Source organism: Oncorhynchus mykiss, chromosome 10 (assembly GCF_057628025.1).
Source record: "Oncorhynchus mykiss isolate SJ-2025 chromosome 10, ASM5762802v1, whole genome shotgun sequence".
NCBI classification, from domain to species: domain Eukaryota; kingdom Metazoa; phylum Chordata; class Actinopteri; order Salmoniformes; family Salmonidae; genus Oncorhynchus; species Oncorhynchus mykiss.
Window position 1 is genome coordinate 82,821,412 of NC_143031.1, and position 17,273 is coordinate 82,838,684.

Consider the following 17,273-nt stretch of genomic DNA (forward strand, 5'->3'; position numbering starts at 1 on the left):
TGGTTGACCAGGGAAATGTCTGTGGCATGGTAATGGTTGACCAGGGAAATGTCTGTGGCATTGTAGACCAGGGACATGTCTGTGGAATGGTAATGGTTGACCAGGGAAATGTCTGTGGAATGGTAATGGTTGACCAGGGGAATGTCTGTGGAATGGTAATGTTTGACCAGGGACATGACTGTGGCGTGGTAATGGTTGACCAGGGAAATGTCTGTGGCATGGTAATGGTTGACCAGGGAAATGTCTGTGGCATGGTAATGGTTGACCAGGGAAATGTCTGTGGCATTGTAGACCAGGGACATGTCTGTGGAATGGTAATGGTTGACCAGGGAAATGTCTGTGGAATGGTAATGGTTGACCAGGGGAATGTCTGTGGAATGGTAATGTTTGACCAGGGACATGACTGTGGCGTGGTAATGGTTGACCAGGGAAATGTCTGTGGCATGGTAATGGTTGACCAGGGAAATGTCTGTGGCATGGTAATGATTGACCAGGGAAATGTCTGTGGCATGGTAATGGTTGACCAGGGAAATGTCTGTGGCATGGTAATGGTTGAGCAGGGAAATGACTGTGGAATGGTAATGGTTGACCAGGGCAATGACCGTGGCATGGTAATGGTTGACACTTACTGTGGTCTTAAATGACAAACTGTCCTATAAATGATTTAATAATCTAGCAAATAAAATACCTCAATCCACATTACGTGCTGAGGGCACAAAATGATCCATTCACAAGTAGGCCTTTTCCTTGACATTATCAGGACATGACAGGCATAATCACCAGTGCTACAATAACATATCACACACATCCGGGTTATCAGAAGACAGAAATGTATCTCTGAGGCCTTTAGTTGACTTATAAACAGACCCCAGTCATTCATCTGATAAGTAAAAAATCTCCTTCTCAACACGAAACTCAATAGAACTCCGAATTTAACACATTCCTCCATTATTTTTAACATCAAGATCAGGGGAGAGCGCGAACGCAGTCCCCCACTACCAGAAATTATGCAATCGAGATTTCCACATTTGAGAAATTCGCAGGGGTCAGCACAGCCGGAGTGCAATGGCTGAGCCTCGCCCTGGGTGAACCGCCTTCGTGATCACGGTGTCTCCCTTGCCAGGTAAGTATGAGTTGTACACGTTGGTAGAGGAGTACTCCTTCCAGGACAAAGGTGTTTGACTCACGGTTACCACTTCTACTACTGATAATACCACATCATATTGAACAGGGTTTAATGACGTTTACGAATACAGTTGCGGACAAGGCGAAGAAAAAAGCAATACATTTTGTTTTACTATATTATATCACGGACCGACTATTTTCCCATCAAGCAACACGGTAGAAATTCTAAATACATTGCATTTTTGGTCTAAATGTTGGTCTGGTAACACACAAGTAGGCGATGTACCAAAATGCTGAAATCACATTCGTTCACACAGCCAACCGAAAGACACCATTTATTTCTGGTGTTTTGTAGCGTTCCAGACGTTGTAGGAATAGTTTCATCACGCTTGTTTTCTGCTCTCAGTAAAATATGATTCCACCATCGACCACAGGGTGGCATACGACCCACAGATATGGAGGAGAAACAGTAGCCTACTACTTCATCAACAAGACACGGTAGTAGCTACAATGGGTGGTTTTTAATTAATTGTTTTATTTCACCAGGTAGGCTAGTTGGGAACAAGTTCTCATTTACAAACTGCGACCTGGCCAAGATAAAGCACAGCAGTGCGACAAAAACAACAACACAGAGTTACACGTAAACAAACGTAGTCAATAACACAGTAGAACATGAAAATAGAAAGATCTATGTACAGTGACATGGCCATACTCGTATTTGTAATTGTATCTGTAAATTGACAGGATGATACTCGCGATCAGGGTTAAACTGAAGTGTTTTAATATGCCTAAATACATTTTTGGCAGAATACCTCACTACACATTCTCACTGCAAAAAAAAAAAACTGCAGAAATGTCTGTGGAATGGATCGGCATCTTGGAACAACAGAATCCATCTTATTGACTGATTTCATCAGGAAATAAGTGGACCAGGGACATGTCTGTGGCATGGTAATGGTTGACCAGGGAAATGTCTGTGGCATTGTAGACCAGGGACATGTCTGTGGAATGGTAATGGTTGACCAGGGAAATGTCTGTGGCATGGTAATGGTTGACCAGGGAAATGTCTGTGGCATTGTAGACCAGGGACATGTCTGTGGAATGGTAATGGTTGACCAGGGAAATGTCTGTGGAATGGTAATGGTTGACCAGGGGAATGTCTGTGGAATGGTAATGTTTGACCAGGGACATGACTGTGGCGTGGTAATGGTTGACCAGGGAAATGTCTGTGGCATGGTAATGGTTGACCAGGGAAATGTCTGTGGCATGGTAATGGTTGACCAGGGAAATGTCTGTGGCATTGTAGACCAGGGACATGTCTGTGGAATGGTAATGGTTGACCAGGGAAATGTCTGTGGAATGGTAATGGTTGACCAGGGGAATGTCTGTGGAATGGTAATGTTTGACCAGGGACATGACTGTGGCGTGGTAATGGTTGACCAGGGAAATGTCTGTGGCATGGTAATGGTTGACCAGGGAAATGTCTGTGGCATGGTAATGATTGACCAGGGAAATGTCTGTGGCATGGTAATGGTTGACCAGGGAAATGTCTGTGGCATGGTAATGGTTGAGCAGGGAAATGACTGTGGAATGGTAATGGTTGACCAGGGCAATGACCGTGGCATGGTAATGGTTGACACTTACTGTGGTCTTAAATGACAAACTGTCCTATAAATGATTTAATAATCTAGCAAATAAAATACCTCAATCCACATTACGTCCTGAGGGCACAAAATGATCCATTCACAAGTAGGCCTTTTCCTTGACATTATCAGGACATGACAGGCATAATCACCAGTGCTACAATAACATATCACACACATCCGGGTTATCAGAAGACAGAAATGTATCTCTGAGGCCTTTAGTTGACTTATAAACAGACCCCAGTCATTCATCTGATAAGTAAAAAATCTCCTTCTCAACACGAAACTCAATAGAACTCCGAATTTAACACATTCCTCCATTATTTTTAACATCAAGATCAGGGGAGAGCGCGAACGCAGTCCCCCACTACCAGAAATTATGCAATCGAGATTTCCACATTTGAGAAATTCGCAGGGGTCAGCACAGCCGGAGTGCAATGGCTGAGCCTCGCCCTGGGTGAACCGCCTTCGTGATCACGGTGTCTCCCTTGCCAGGTAAGTATGAGTTGTACACGTTGGTAGAGGAGTACTCCTTCCAGGACAAAGGTGTTTGACTCACGGTTACCACTTCTACTACTGATAATACCACATCATATTGAACAGGGTTTAATGACGTTTACGAATACAGTTGCGGACAAGGCGAAGAAAAAAGCAATACATTTTGTTTTACTATATTATATCACGGACCGACTATTTTCCCATCAAGCAACACGGTAGAAATTCTAAATACATTGCATTTTTGGTCTAAATGTTGGTCTGGTAACACACAAGTAGGCGATGTACCAAAATGCTGAAATCACATTCGTTCACACAGCCAACCGAAAGACACCATTTATTTCTGGTGTTTTGTAGCGTTCCAGACGTTGTAGGAATAGTTTCATCACGCTTGTTTTCTGCTCTCAGTAAAATATGATTCCACCATCGACCACAGGGTGGCATACGACCCACAGATATGGAGGAGAAACAGTAGCCTACTACTTCATCAACAAGACACGGTAGTAGCTACAATGGGTGGTTTTTAATTAATTGTTTTATTTCACCAGGTAGGCTAGTTGGGAACAAGTTCTCATTTACAAACTGCGACCTGGCCAAGATAAAGCACAGCAGTGCGACAAAAACAACAACACAGAGTTACACGTAAACAAACGTAGTCAATAACACAGTAGAACATGAAAATAGAAAGATCTATGTACAGTGACATGGCCATACTCGTATTTGTAATTGTATCTGTAAATTGACAGGATGATACTCGCGATCAGGGTTAAACTGAAGTGTTTTAATATGCCTAAATACATTTTTGGCAGAATACCTCACTACACATTCTCACTGCAAAAAAAAAAAACTGCAGAAATGTCTGTGGAATGGATCGGCATCTTGGAACAACAGAATCCATCTTATTGACTGATTTCATCAGGAAATAAGTGGACCAGGGACATGTCTGTGGCATGGTAATGGTTGACCAGGGAAATGTCTGTGGCATTGTAGACCAGGGACATGTCTGTGGAATGGTAATGGTTGACCAGGGAAATGTCTGTGGCATGGTAATGGTTGACCAGGGAAATGTCTGTGGCATTGTAGACCAGGGACATGTCTGTGGAATGGTAATGGTTGACCAGGGAAATGTCTGTGGAATGGTAATGGTTGACCAGGGGAATGTCTGTGGAATGGTAATGTTTGACCAGGGACATGACTGTGGCGTGGTAATGGTTGACCAGGGAAATGTCTGTGGCATGGTAATGGTTGACCAGGGAAATGTCTGTGGCATGGTAATGATTGACCAGGGAAATGTCTGTGGCATGGTAATGGTTGACCAGGGAAATGTCTGTGGCATGGTAATGGTTGAGCAGGGAAATGACTGTGGAATGGTAATGGTTGACCAGGGCAATGACCGTGGCATGGTAATGGTTGACACTTACTGTGGTCTTAAATGACAAACTGTCCTATAAATGATTTAATAATCTAGCAAATAAAATACCTCAATCCACATTACGTCCTGAGGGCACAAAATGATCCATTCACAAGTAGGCCTTTTCCTTGACATTATCAGGACATGACAGGCATAATCACCAGTGCTACAATAACATATCACACACATCCGGGTTATCAGAAGACAGAAATGTATCTCTGAGGCCTTTAGTTGACTTATAAACAGACCCCAGTCATTCATCTGATAAGTAAAAAATCTCCTTCTCAACACGAAACTCAATAGAACTCCGAATTTAACACATTCCTCCATTATTTTTAACATCAAGATCAGGGGAGAGCGCGAACGCAGTCCCCCACTACCAGAAATTATGCAATCGAGATTTCCACATTTGAGAAATTCGCAGGGGTCAGCACAGCCGGAGTGCAATGGCTGAGCCTCGCCCTGGGTGAACCGCCTTCGTGATCACGGTGTCTCCCTTGCCAGGTAAGTATGAGTTGTACACGTTGGTAGAGGAGTACTCCTTCCAGGACAAAGGTGTTTGACTCACGGTTACCACTTCTACTACTGATAATACCACATCATATTGAACAGGGTTTAATGACGTTTACGAATACAGTTGCGGACAAGGCGAAGAAAAAAGCAATACATTTTGTTTTACTATATTATATCACGGACCGACTATTTTCCCATCAAGCAACACGGTAGAAATTCTAAATACATTGCATTTTTGGTCTAAATGTTGGTCTGGTAACACACAAGTAGGCGATGTACCAAAATGCTGAAATCACATTCGTTCACACAGCCAACCGAAAGACACCATTTATTTCTGGTGTTTTGTAGCGTTCCAGACGTTGTAGGAATAGTTTCATCACGCTTGTTTTCTGCTCTCAGTAAAATATGATTCCACCATCGACCACAGGGTGGCATACGACCCACAGATATGGAGGAGAAACAGTAGCCTACTACTTCATCAACAAGACACGGTAGTAGCTACAATGGGTGGTTTTTAATTAATTGTTTTATTTCACCAGGTAGGCTAGTTGGGAACAAGTTCTCATTTACAAACTGCGACCTGGCCAAGATAAAGCACAGCAGTGCGACAAAAACAACAACACAGAGTTACACGTAAACAAACGTAGTCAATAACACAGTAGAACATGAAAATAGAAAGATCTATGTACAGTGACATGGCCATACTCGTATTTGTAATTGTATCTGTAAATTGACAGGATGATACTCGCGATCAGGGTTAAACTGAAGTGTTTTAATATGCCTAAATACATTTTTGGCAGAATACCTCACTACACATTCTCACTGCAAAAAAAAAAAACTGCAGAAATGTCTGTGGAATGGATCGGCATCTTGGAACAACAGAATCCATCTTATTGACTGATTTCATCAGGAAATAAGTGGACCAGGGACATGTCTGTGGCATGGTAATGGTTGACCAGGGAAATGTCTGTGGCATTGTAGACCAGGGACATGTCTGTGGAATGGTAATGGTTGACCAGGGAAATGTCTGTGGCATGGTAATGGTTGACCAGGGAAATGTCTGTGGCATTGTAGACCAGGGACATGTCTGTGGAATGGTAATGGTTGACCAGGGAAATGTCTGTGGAATGGTAATGGTTGACCAGGGGAATGTCTGTGGAATGGTAATGTTTGACCAGGGACATGACTGTGGCGTGGTAATGGTTGACCAGGGAAATGTCTGTGGCATGGTAATGGTTGACCAGGGAAATGTCTGTGGCATGGTAATGATTGACCAGGGAAATGTCTGTGGCATGGTAATGGTTGACCAGGGAAATGTCTGTGGCATGGTAATGGTTGAGCAGGGAAATGACTGTGGAATGGTAATGGTTGACCAGGGCAATGACCGTGGCATGGTAATGGTTGACACTTACTGTGGTCTTAAATGACAAACTGTCCTATAAATGATTTAATAATCTAGCAAATAAAATACCTCAATCCACATTACGTCCTGAGGGCACAAAATTATCCATTCACAAGTAGGCCTTTTCCTTGACATTATCAGGACATGACAGGCATAATCACCAGTGCTACAATAACATATCACACACATCCGGGTTATCAGAAGACAGAAATGTATCTCTGAGGCCTTTAGTTGACTTATAAACAGACCCCAGTCATTCATCTGATAAGTAAAAAATCTCCTTCTCAACACGAAACTCAATAGAACTCCGAATTTAACACATTCCTCCATTATTTTTAACATCAAGATCAGGGGAGAGCGCGAACGCAGTCCCCCACTACCAGAAATTATGCAATCGAGATTTCCACATTTGAGAAATTCGCAAGGGTCAGCACAGCCGGAGTGCAATGGCTGAGCCTCGCCCTGGGTGAACCGCCTTAGTGATCACAGTGTCTCCCTTGCCAGGTAAGTATGAGTTGTACACGTTGGTAGAGGAGTACTCCTTCCAGGACAAAGGTGTTTGACTCACGGTTACCACTTCTACTACTGATAATACCACATCATATTGAACAGGGTTTAATGACGTTTACGAATACAGTTGCGGACAAGGCGAAGAAAAAAGCAATACATTTTGTTTTACTATATTATATCACGGACCGACTATTTTCCCATCAAGCAACACGGTAGAAATTCTAAATACATTGCATTTTTGGTCTAAATGTTGGTCTGGTAACACACAAGTAGGCGATGTACCAAAATGCTGAAATCACATTCGTGCACACAGCCAACCGAAAGACACCATTTATTTCTGGTGTTTTGTAGCGTTCCAGACGTTGTAGGAATAGTTTCATCACGCTTGTTTTCTGCTCTCAGTAAAATATGATTCCACCATCGACCACAGGGTGGCATACGACCCACAGATATGGAGGAGAAACAGTAGCCTACTACTTCATCAACAAGACACGGTAGTAGCTACAATGGGTGGTTTTTAATTAATTGTTTTATTTCACCAGGTAGGCTAGTTGGGAACAAGTTCTCATTTACAAACTGCGACCTGGCCAAGATAAAGCACAGCAGTGCGACAAAAACAACAACACAGAGTTACACGTAAACAAACGTAGTCAATAACACAGTAGAACATGAAAATAGAAAGATCTATGTACAGTGACATGGCCATACTCGTATTTGTAATTGTATCTGTAAATTGACAGGATGATACTCGCGATCAGGGTTAAACTGAAGTGTTTTAATATGCCTAAATACATTTTTGGCAGAATACCTCACTACACATTCTCACTGCAAAAAAAAAAAACTGCAGAAATGTCTGTGGAATGGATCGGCATCTTGGAACAACAGAATCCATCTTATTGACTGATTTCATCAGGAAATAAGTGGACCAGGGACATGTCTGTGGCATGGTAATGGTTGACCAGGGAAATGTCTGTGGCATTGTAGACCAGGGACATGTCTGTGGAATGGTAATGGTTGACCAGGGAAATGTCTGTGGCATGGTAATGGTTGACCAGGGAAATGTCTGTGGCATTGTAGACCAGGGACATGTCTGTGGAATGGTAATGGTTGACCAGGGAAATGTCTGTGGAATGGTAATGGTTGACCAGGGGAATGTCTGTGGAATGGTAATGTTTGACCAGGGACATGACTGTGGCGTGGTAATGGTTGACCAGGGAAATGTCTGTGGCATGGTAATGGTTGACCAGGGAAATGTCTGTGGCATGGTAATGATTGACCAGGGAAATGTCTGTGGCATGGTAATGGTTGACCAGGGAAATGTCTGTGGCATGGTAATGGTTGAGCAGGGAAATGACTGTGGAATGGTAATGGTTGACCAGGGCAATGACCGTGGCATGGTAATGGTTGACACTTACTGTGGTCTTAAATGACAAACTGTCCTATAAATGATTTAATAATCTAGCAAATAAAATACCTCAATCCACATTACGTCCTGAGGGCACAAAATTATCCATTCACAAGTAGGCCTTTTCCTTGACATTATCAGGACATGACAGGCATAATCACCAGTGCTACAATAACATATCACACACATCCGGGTTATCAGAAGACAGAAATGTATCTCTGAGGCCTTTAGTTGACTTATAAACAGACCCCAGTCATTCATCTGATAAGTAAAAAATCTCCTTCTCAACACGAAACTCAATAGAACTCCGAATTTAACACATTCCTCCATTATTTTTAACATCAAGATCAGGGGAGAGCGCGAACGCAGTCCCCCACTACCAGAAATTATGCAATCGAGATTTCCACATTTGAGAAATTCGCAAGGGTCAGCACAGCCGGAGTGCAATGGCTGAGCCTCGCCCTGGGTGAACCGCCTTAGTGATCACAGTGTCTCCCTTGCCAGGTAAGTATGAGTTGTACACGTTGGTAGAGGAGTACTCCTTCCAGGACAAAGGTGTTTGACTCACGGTTACCACTTCTACTACTGATAATACCACATCATATTGAACAGGGTTTAATGACGTTTACGAATACAGTTGCGGACAAGGCGAAGAAAAAAGCAATACATTTTGTTTTACTATATTATATCACGGACCGACTATTTTCCCATCAAGCAACACGGTAGAAATTCTAAATACATTGCATTTTTGGTCTAAATGTTGGTCTGGTAACACACAAGTAGGCGATGTACCAAAATGCTGAAATCACATTCGTGCACACAGCCAACCGAAAGACACCATTTATTTCTGGTGTTTTGTAGCGTTCCAGACGTTGTAGGAATAGTTTCATCACGCTTGTTTTCTGCTCTCAGTAAAATATGATTCCACCATCGACCACAGGGTGGCATACGACCCACAGATATGGAGGAGAAACAGTAGCCTACTACTTCATCAACAAGACACGGTAGTAGCTACAATGGGTGGTTTTTAATTAATTGTTTTATTTCACCAGGTAGGCTAGTTGGGAACAAGTTCTCATTTACAAACTGCGACCTGGCCAAGATAAAGCACAGCAGTGCGACAAAAACAACAACACAGAGTTACACGTAAACAAACGTAGTCAATAACACAGTAGAACATGAAAATAGAAAGATCTATGTACAGTGACATGGCCATACTCGTATTTGTAATTGTATCTGTAAATTGACAGGATGATACTCGCGATCAGGGTTAAACTGAAGTGTTTTAATATGCCTAAATACATTTTTGGCAGAATACCTCACTACACATTCTCACTGCAAAAAAAAAAAACTGCAGAAATGTCTGTGGAATGGATCGGCATCTTGGAACAACAGAATCCATCTTATTGACTGATTTCATCAGGAAATAAGTGGACCAGGGACATGTCTGTGGCATGGTAATGGTTGACCAGGGAAATGTCTGTGGCATTGTAGACCAGGGACATGTCTGTGGAATGGTAATGGTTGACCAGGGAAATGTCTGTGGCATGGTAATGGTTGACCAGGGAAATGTCTGTGGCATTGTAGACCAGGGACATGTCTGTGGAATGGTAATGGTTGACCAGGGAAATGTCTGTGGAATGGTAATGGTTGACCAGGGGAATGTCTGTGGAATGGTAATGTTTGACCAGGGACATGACTGTGGCGTGGTAATGGTTGACCAGGGAAATGTCTGTGGCATGGTAATGGTTGACCAGGGAAATGTCTGTGGCATGGTAATGATTGACCAGGGAAATGTCTGTGGCATGGTAATGGTTGACCAGGGAAATGTCTGTGGCATGGTAATGGTTGAGCAGGGAAATGACTGTGGAATGGTAATGGTTGACCAGGGCAATGACCGTGGCATGGTAATGGTTGACACTTACTGTGGTCTTAAATGACAAACTGTCCTATAAATGATTTAATAATCTAGCAAATAAAATACCTCAATCCACATTACGTCCTGAGGGCACAAAATTATCCATTCACAAGTAGGCCTTTTCCTTGACATTATCAGGACATGACAGGCATAATCACCAGTGCTACAATAACATATCACACACATCCGGGTTATCAGAAGACAGAAATGTATCTCTGAGGCCTTTAGTTGACTTATAAACAGACCCCAGTCATTCATCTGATAAGTAAAAAATCTCCTTCTCAACACGAAACTCAATAGAACTCCGAATTTAACACATTCCTCCATTATTTTTAACATCAAGATCAGGGGAGAGCGCGAACGCAGTCCCCCACTACCAGAAATTATGCAATTGAGATTTCCACATTTGAGAAATTCGCAAGGGTCAGCACAGCCGGAGTGCAATGGCTGAGCCTCGCCCTGGGTGAACCGCCTTAGTGATCACAGTGTCTCCCTTGCCAGGTAAGTATGAGTTGTACACGTTGGTAGAGGAGTACTCCTTCCAGGACAAAGGTGTTTGACTCACGGTTACCACTTCTACTACTGATAATACCACATCATATTGAACAGGGTTTAATGACGTTTACGAATACAGTTGCGGACAAGGCGAAGAAAAAAGCAATACATTTTGTTTTACTATATTATATCACGGACCGACTATTTTCCCATCAAGCAACACGGTAGAAATTCTAAATACATTGCATTTTTGGTCTAAATGTTGGTCTGGTAACACACAAGTAGGCGATGTACCAAAATGCTGAAATCACATTCGTGCACACAGCCAACCGAAAGACACCATTTATTTCTGGTGTTTTGTAGCGTTCCAGACGTTGTAGGAATAGTTTCATCACGCTTGTTTTCTGCTCTCAGTAAAATATGATTCCACCATCGACCACAGGGTGGCATACGACCCACAGATATGGAGGAGAAACAGTAGCCTACTACTTCATCAACAAGACACGGTAGTAGCTACAATGGGTGGTTTTTAATTAATTGTTTTATTTCACCAGGTAGGCTAGTTGGGAACAAGTTCTCATTTACAAACTGCGACCTGGCCAAGATAAAGCACAGCAGTGCGACAAAAACAACAACACAGAGTTACACGTAAACAAACGTAGTCAATAACACAGTAGAACATGAAAATAGAAAGATCTATGTACAGTGACATGGCCATACTCGTATTTGTAATTGTATCTGTAAATTGACAGGATGATACTCGCGATCAGGGTTAAACTGAAGTGTTTTAATATGCCTAAATACATTTTTGGCAGAATACCTCACTACACATTCTCACTGCAAAAAAAAAAAACTGCAGAAATGTCTGTGGAATGGATCGGCATCTTGGAACAACAGAATCCATCTTATTGACTGATTTCATCAGGAAATAAGTGGACCAGGGACATGTCTGTGGCATGGTAATGGTTGACCAGGGAAATGTCTGTGGCATTGTAGACCAGGGACATGTCTGTGGAATGGTAATGGTTGACCAGGGAAATGTCTGTGGCATGGTAATGGTTGACCAGGGAAATGTCTGTGGCATTGTAGACCAGGGACATGTCTGTGGAATGGTAATGGTTGACCAGGGAAATGTCTGTGGAATGGTAATGGTTGACCAGGGGAATGTCTGTGGAATGGTAATGTTTGACCAGGGACATGACTGTGGCGTGGTAATGGTTGACCAGGGAAATGTCTGTGGCATGGTAATGGTTGACCAGGGAAATGTCTGTGGCATGGTAATGATTGACCAGGGAAATGTCTGTGGCATGGTAATGGTTGACCAGGGAAATGTCTGTGGCATGGTAATGGTTGAGCAGGGAAATGACTGTGGAATGGTAATGGTTGACCAGGGCAATGACCGTGGCATGGTAATGGTTGACACTTACTGTGGTCTTAAATGACAAACTGTCCTATAAATGATTTAATAATCTAGCAAATAAAATACCTCAATCCACATTACGTCCTGAGGGCACAAAATGATCCATTCACAAGTAGGCCTTTTCCTTGACATTATCAGGACATGACAGGCATAATCACCAGTGCTACAATAACATATCACACACATCCGGGTTATCAGAAGACAGAAATATATCTCTGAGGCCTTTAGTTGACTTATAAACAGACCCCAGTCATTCATCTGATAAGTAAAAAATCTCCTTCTCAACACGAAACTCAATAGAACTCCGAATTTAACACATTCCTCCATTATTTTTAACATCAAGATCAGGGGAGAGCGCGAACGCAGTCCCCCACTACCAGAAATTATGCAATCGAGATTTCCACATTTGAGAAATTCGCAGGGGTCAGCACAGCCGGAGTGCAATGGCTGAGCCTCGCCCTGGGTGAACCGCCTTCGTGATCACGGTGTCTCCCTTGCCAGGTAAGTATGAGTTGTACACGTTGGTAGAGGAGTACTCCTTCCAGGACAAAGGTGTTTGACTCACGGTTACCACTTCTACTACTGATAATACCACATCATATTGAACAGGGTTTAATGACGTTTACGAATACAGTTGCGGACAAGGCGAAGAAAAAAGCAATACATTTTGTTTTACTATATTATATCACGGACCGACTATTTTCCCATCAAGCAACACGGTAGAAATTCTAAATACATTGCATTTTTGGTCTAAATGTTGGTCTGGTAACACACAAGTAGGCGATGTACCAAAATGCTGAAATCACATTCGTGCACACAGCCAACCGAAAGACACCATTTATTTCTGGTGTTTTGTAGCGTTCCAGACGTTGTAGGAATAGTTTCATCACGCTTGTTTTCTGCTCTCAGTAAAATATGATTCCACCATCGACCACAGGGTGGCATACGACCCACAGATATGGAGGAGAAACAGTAGCCTACTACTTCATCAACAAGACACGGTAGTAGCTACAATGGGTGGTTTTTAATTAATTGTTTTATTTCACCAGGTAGGCTAGTTGGGAACAAGTTCTCATTTACAAACTGCGACCTGGCCAAGATAAAGCACAGCAGTGCGACAAAAACAACAACACAGAGTTACACGTAAACAAACGTAGTCAATAACACAGTAGAACATGAAAATAGAAAGATCTATGTACAGTGACATGGCCATACTCGTATTTGTAATTGTATCTGTAAATTGACAGGATGATACTCGCGATCAGGGTTAAACTGAAGTGTTTTAATATGCCTAAATACATTTTTGGCAGAATACCTCACTACACATTCTCACTGCAAAAAAAAAAAACTGCAGAAATGTCTGTGGAATGGATCGGCATCTTGGAACAACAGAATCCATCTTATTGACTGATTTCATCAGGAAATAAGTGGACCAGGGACATGTCTGTGGCATGGTAATGGTTGACCAGGGAAATGTCTGTGGCATTGTAGACCAGGGACATGTCTGTGGAATGGTAATGGTTGACCAGGGAAATGTCTGTGGCATGGTAATGGTTGACCAGGGAAATGTCTGTGGCATTGTAGACCAGGGACATGTCTGTGGAATGGTAATGGTTGACCAGGGAAATGTCTGTGGAATGGTAATGGTTGACCAGGGGAATGTCTGTGGAATGGTAATGTTTGACCAGGGACATGACTGTGGCGTGGTAATGGTTGACCAGGGAAATGTCTGTGGCATGGTAATGGTTGACCAGGGAAATGTCTGTGGCATGGTAATGATTGACCAGGGAAATGTCTGTGGCATGGTAATGGTTGACCAGGGAAATGTCTGTGGCATGGTAATGGTTGAGCAGGGAAATGACTGTGGAATGGTAATGGTTGACCAGGGCAATGACCGTGGCATGGTAATGGTTGACACTTACTGTGGTCTTAAATGACAAACTGTCCTATAAATGATTTAATAATCTAGCAAATAAAATACCTCAATCCACATTACGTCCTGAGGGCACAAAATGATCCATTCACAAGTAGGCCTTTTCCTTGACATTATCAGGACATGACAGGCATAATCACCAGTGCTACAATAACATATCACACACATCCGGGTTATCAGAAGACAGAAATGTATCTCTGAGGCCTTTAGTTGACTTATAAACAGACCCCAGTCATTCATCTGATAAGTAAAAAATCTCCTTCTCAACACGAAACTCAATAGAACTCCGAATTTAACACATTCCTCCATTATTTTTAACATCAAGATCAGGGGAGAGCGCGAACGCAGTCCCCCACTACCAGAAATTATGCAATCGAGATTTCCACATTTGAGAAATTCGCAGGGGTCAGCACAGCCGGAGTGCAATGGCTGAGCCTCGCCCTGGGTGAACCGCCTTCGTGATCACGGTGTCTCCCTTGCCAGGTAAGTATGAGTTGTACACGTTGGTAGAGGAGTACTCCTTCCAGGACAAAGGTGTTTGACTCACGGTTACCACTTCTACTACTGATAATACCACATCATATTGAACAGGGTTTAATGACGTTTACGAATACAGTTGCGGACAAGGCGAAGAAAAAAGCAATACATTTTGTTTTACTATATTATATCACGGACCGACTATTTTCCCATCAAGCAACACGGTAGAAATTCTAAATACATTGCATTTTTGGTCTAAATGTTGGTCTGGTAACACACAAGTAGGCGATGTACCAAAATGCTGAAATCACATTCGTGCACACAGCCAACCGAAAGACACCATTTATTTCTGGTGTTTTGTAGCGTTCCAGACGTTGTAGGAATAGTTTCATCACGCTTGTTTTCTGCTCTCAGTAAAATATGATTCCACCATCGACCACAGGGTGGCATACGACCCACAGATATGGAGGAGAAACAGTAGCCTACTACTTCATCATCAACAAGACACAGTAGTAGCTACTCTGGGTGTGCTGACATGGCCATACTCGTATTTGTAATTGTATCTGTAAATTGACAGGATGATACTCGCGATCAGGGTTAAACTGAAGTGTTTTAATATGCCTAAATACATTTTTGGCAGAATACCTCACTACACATTCTCACTGCAAAAAAAAAAAACTGCAGAAATGTCTGTGGAATGGATCGGCATCTTGGAACAACAGAATCCATCTTATTGACTGATTTCATCAGGAAATAAGTGGACCAGGGACATGTCTGTGGCATGGTAATGGTTGACCAGGGAAATGTCTGTGGCATTGTAGACCAGGGACATGTCTGTGGAATGGTAATGGTTGACCAGGGAAATGTCTGTGGCATGGTAATGGTTGACCAGGGAAATGTCTGTGGCATTGTAGACCAGGGACATGTCTGTGGAATGGTAATGGTTGACCAGGGAAATGTCTGTGGAATGGTAATGGTTGACCATGGGAATGTCTGTGGAATGGTAATGTTTGACCAGGGACATGACTGTGGCGTGGTAATGGTTGACCAGGGAAATGTCTGTGGCATGGTAATGGTTGACCAGGGAAATGTCTGTGGCATGGTAATGATTGACCAGGGAAATGTCTGTGGCATGGTAATGGTTGACCAGGGAAATGTCTGTGGCATGGTAATGGTTGAGCAGGGAAATGACTGTGGAATGGTAATGGTTGACCAGGGCAATGACCGTGGCATGGTAATGGTTGACACTTACTGTGGTCTTAAATGACAAACTGTCCTATAAATGATTTAATAATCTAGCAAATAAAATACCTCAATCCACATTACGTCCTGAGGGCACAAAATTATCCATTCACAAGTAGGCCTTTTCCTTGACATTATCAGGACATGACAGGCATAATCACCAGTGCTACAATAACATATCACACACATCCGGGTTATCAGAAGACAGAAATGTATCTCTGAGCCCTTTAGTTGACTTATAAACAGACCCCAGTCATTCATCTGATAAGTAAAAATTCTCCTTCTCAACACGAAACTCAATAGAACTCCGAATTTAACACATTCCTCCATTATTTTTAACATCAAGATCAGGGGAGAGCGCGAACGCAGTCCCCCACTACCAGAAATTATGCAATCGAGATTTCCACATTTGAGAAATTCGCAGGGGTCAGCACAGCCGGAGTGCAATGGCTGAGCCTCGCCCTGGGTGAACCGCCTTCGTGATCACGGTGTCTCCCTTGCCAGGTAAGTATGAGTTGTACACGTTGGTAGAGGAGTACTCCTTCCAGGACAAAGGTGTTTGACTCACGGTTACCACTTCTACTACTGATAATACCACATCATATTGAACAGGGTTTAATGACGTTTACGAATACAGTTGCGGACAAGGCGAAGAAAAAAGCAATACATTTTGTTTTACTATATTATATCACGGACCGACTATTTTCCCATCAAGCAACACGGTAGAAATTCTAAATACATTGCATTTTTGGTCTAAATGTTGGTCTGGTAACACACAAGTAGGCGATGTACCAAAATGCTGAAATCACATTCGTGCACACAGCCAACCGAAAGACACCATTTATTTCTGGTGTTTTGTAGCGTTCCAGACGTTGTAGGAATAGTTTCATCACGCTTGTTTTCTGCTCTCAGTAAAATATGATTCCACCATCGACCACAGGGTGGCATACGACCCACAGATATGGAGGAGAAACAGTAGCCTACTACTTCATCAACAAGACACGGTAGTAGCTACAATGGGTGGTTTTTAATTAATTGTTTTATTTCACCAGGTAGGCTAGTTGGGAACAAGTTCTCATTTACAAACTGCGACCTGGCCAAGATAAAGCACAGCAGTGCGACAAAAACAACAACACAGAGTTACACGTAAACAAACGTAGTCAATAACACAGTAGAACATGAAAATAGAAAGATCTATGTACAGTGACATGGCCATACTCGTATTTGTAATTGTATCTGTAAATTGACAGGATGATACTCGCGATCAGGGTTAAACTGAAGTGT

At 42.6% G+C, this 17,273-nt stretch overlaps 9 non-coding genes across 9 annotated transcripts; all 9 read right to left on the minus strand.

Annotated features, from left to right (window-relative positions):
* Positions 1-967: 967 nt before the first annotated feature.
* On the minus strand, positions 968-1,131 carry LOC149980534 (U1 spliceosomal RNA). Its single transcript, XR_016484235.1, has one exon. It is a non-coding gene; the product is annotated as a U1 spliceosomal RNA (small nuclear RNA).
* A 1,976-nt stretch (positions 1,132-3,107) lies between these two features.
* On the minus strand, positions 3,108-3,271 carry LOC149980535 (U1 spliceosomal RNA). Its single transcript, XR_016484236.1, has one exon. It is a non-coding gene; the product is annotated as a U1 spliceosomal RNA (small nuclear RNA).
* Positions 3,272-5,022: 1,751 nt separating this feature from the next.
* LOC149980536 (U1 spliceosomal RNA) lies at positions 5,023-5,186 on the minus strand. Its single transcript, XR_016484237.1, has one exon. It is a non-coding gene; the product is annotated as a U1 spliceosomal RNA (small nuclear RNA).
* A 1,751-nt stretch (positions 5,187-6,937) lies between these two features.
* Positions 6,938-7,101, minus strand: LOC149980537 (U1 spliceosomal RNA). Its single transcript, XR_016484212.1, has one exon. It is a non-coding gene; the product is annotated as a U1 spliceosomal RNA (small nuclear RNA).
* A 1,751-nt stretch (positions 7,102-8,852) lies between these two features.
* Positions 8,853-9,016, minus strand: LOC149980538 (U1 spliceosomal RNA). The gene has a single exon (XR_016484214.1). It is a non-coding gene; the product is annotated as a U1 spliceosomal RNA (small nuclear RNA).
* Positions 9,017-10,767: 1,751 nt separating this feature from the next.
* On the minus strand, positions 10,768-10,931 carry LOC149980539 (U1 spliceosomal RNA). The gene has a single exon (XR_016484216.1). It is a non-coding gene; the product is annotated as a U1 spliceosomal RNA (small nuclear RNA).
* Positions 10,932-12,682: 1,751 nt separating this feature from the next.
* Positions 12,683-12,846, minus strand: LOC149980540 (U1 spliceosomal RNA). Its single transcript, XR_016484238.1, has one exon. It is a non-coding gene; the product is annotated as a U1 spliceosomal RNA (small nuclear RNA).
* A 1,751-nt stretch (positions 12,847-14,597) lies between these two features.
* On the minus strand, positions 14,598-14,761 carry LOC149980541 (U1 spliceosomal RNA). The gene has a single exon (XR_016484239.1). It is a non-coding gene; the product is annotated as a U1 spliceosomal RNA (small nuclear RNA).
* A 1,576-nt stretch (positions 14,762-16,337) lies between these two features.
* LOC149980542 (U1 spliceosomal RNA) lies at positions 16,338-16,501 on the minus strand. The gene has a single exon (XR_016484240.1). It is a non-coding gene; the product is annotated as a U1 spliceosomal RNA (small nuclear RNA).
* Positions 16,502-17,273: the final 772 nt, after the last annotated feature.